We start from the raw sequence: 2646 nt of genomic DNA on the forward strand, positions 1-2646 counted from the left end.
CGTCTATCCACATCACGACACAAGAGCAAATATTTTTCCATTTTAGTAAGAAATTCTGATAGGGATTTCTTTCACATTAGTTGACTCACGAAAGGGTGTGTAAAGTGTATTTGAAATTAATGCGTAGATGTTGTGGATTTTTATTCCTTCGTCTACCCTTCTTTTATCCCTAAAGTGTGGGAAAATAAAGAGTCATTAATTGTTTTGAGTGCATGCTATAAATAATTAATTTTTTAAAAAAATTGAGATTTGGATCAGGGAATAAGAGAAAATTTTAGAAAGAAGTAACATAGGTTAATTTAAGATAAAAATTAGGAAATCAAACAATATATAAATTAGATAAGGAAATCTCATTACATACATATATAATCATTTTGGCTTAATTACTTAAATTAGCTTAATAAAACATTGTAACGGCAGGCACAAGACTTCTTCAAGTTATCAAAATTAATTTTCAGTATTTGAATGCATCATTGCATGCTCCACTAATTTTGAATCTCATAACTGTTAACAAATAATAATTTCAAAATCAAGATAGGTAACCTGCTGGTAGGGAATATCATTTCCAAAATGTTAGCAAAAAAAAAAAAAAAAAAAAAAAAGAGGATTTATTTGATAGGCAGATGAATTAGGCTCTAAGTTTTAAGGAGGATAAAAAATTCAGCTAATTTCACTTTATAAAATTTTTTTCTTGCATTATCTTTTGATTGAAGCAACTAAAGCTTTTAAAATACTTGACTGAATTCGGTTTAAATATATGTTTTTAGAATATATAAGGCTATGAGACGTAACATTAATTGAGTTCTTTCGGAAATTTCTCATTTCACTTTTTGCAATATTTTTAACTAGCCGCCTTTGGCGACCAGCCGGTTCGCCAATGTTAATGTTCATTTAAATTTTAATAATTAAATATTTTACGCAATTCCTACTTTAATAGCTTCTTCATCAAAATATTTTAAAACTTCAAATTTTGAGAGTCATATAATTCACTCATAATATTTATTATAAAGGCCTTCAGTCATAACGTAATATGTATCTCTCTAATTTTCTGTTAGCTCCCGTAGAATTTATGCTTTAAATTAAAGTGGAAAGAATTAATCTGCAATTAATATAATAATATTTTTTACTGAAACAAAGCATTTTTTATAATATGATTACTGATAACAGAGTCACTGAGCGTTTAAACTTTATGGACACTAAAGAATATCTTTCTTAATTTATGTAATATCTCAAGAATTTGTCAACAATTTGTCTCAGATTCATCATGAACATATCGATTCATTAAAAATGTTTAATTTTAAATGCATCAAACACAAAGAAAATAAAATGAATCGTTTAAAATAATCGGTCGAAAACAGGTTTAAAAAAACTATTTAAAAAACGATGTACTTGACTATAAGCATATACAAAAAATATATAACTGACATAAATACAATTTAATTACAAAAGCATGCAACTAACCTAAAAGTAATTTAAATCAAGAATCATCCGTTGATAATACTGTCAACAATCAGAACACAATGAGCATGCTTGAATTTTCATCGCCAGTTACGGTAATGCAAATGCGTGAATTTTTCTACGCCCGTTGGGGTAACGCTATGCAGATTAGAAATTTTTAATTTCCTTTATTCTTTTTTATTTTAATTCAAAAGTACTTCAGAATGAATCTGAAAGATTGATTAATTAAAAATAAGATTATACTTTTTTTTTTTTTTGTATTATAGCTCTTCAGAACCAGCAGAAGCTGTCACCTCAAAACTTTCTCGCATATTTTCTAATAAAAGTGTTATCCCTGAGAATGCCTTGCATGTCATTAGCACACATTAGTAACAAAGTATTACCTTTGGCGTGAATTTAGCATTTTTACTCAATTTATTGTGTGATCCTTGGAGAGTTTTTTTGGTGATTAATCTCTGACATGCGGTTATTAGTATCCGAAAATCGAATTTGTGTTTTAGATGAGTTTTCCCATTGTTTTCCCCCGCTGTTTCACACGCTTTTCGATTTTCATTGTTGTTATTCGGTTTTTCGATTACAACAAAAATTTAACACAAAATCCTATACCAGATTTGATACTTTTAAATCATTGCATTTTTGAGTTATCGCATTTACATAGTTCTAAAAGTAAAGACCGAGATATAATTAACCTTTTGCTGGCTTTGGCTCAACATTTAATAGTTTTCTATAGATATGGATGTCAAATCTGTGCACAGAATTTTATCTATGAAGTTTTTTTCGTTCTTTAGTTATCATAATAAAGTATAACCGGACAGATGAACGGAATAGACTTCCGCTGAACCGATTTTTCTCAGAATTTGATAGAAATCTCAAAATCTGATTAAAGGCTGTATACCAAATTTCATCCGTCTGGCTCAAGGCGTTTTTTAAGTTATCTTTGTCACAGACAGGCATTTTCCAAAAATGTTATTTTCGAACTCAGGGAAATGTAAAATGTAGAGATTCGATACTTTTTCTATTTCCTATACAAGAAAGCAAAAATAAAAAAAAATTTTCCTTATGATTTATAATCGTAAAATAAAGATATTTGTGCGTGGGCGTTGGCGCTCTGCAGCCAAACTGTTTGACCTGCAACTATCAAACATGTCACACATATACTTTAGAAGGTGGGAATGTGCACCTCGGTGC

Source organism: Argiope bruennichi, chromosome 4 (assembly GCF_947563725.1).
Source record: "Argiope bruennichi chromosome 4, qqArgBrue1.1, whole genome shotgun sequence".
Classification (NCBI taxonomy): domain Eukaryota; kingdom Metazoa; phylum Arthropoda; class Arachnida; order Araneae; family Araneidae; genus Argiope; species Argiope bruennichi.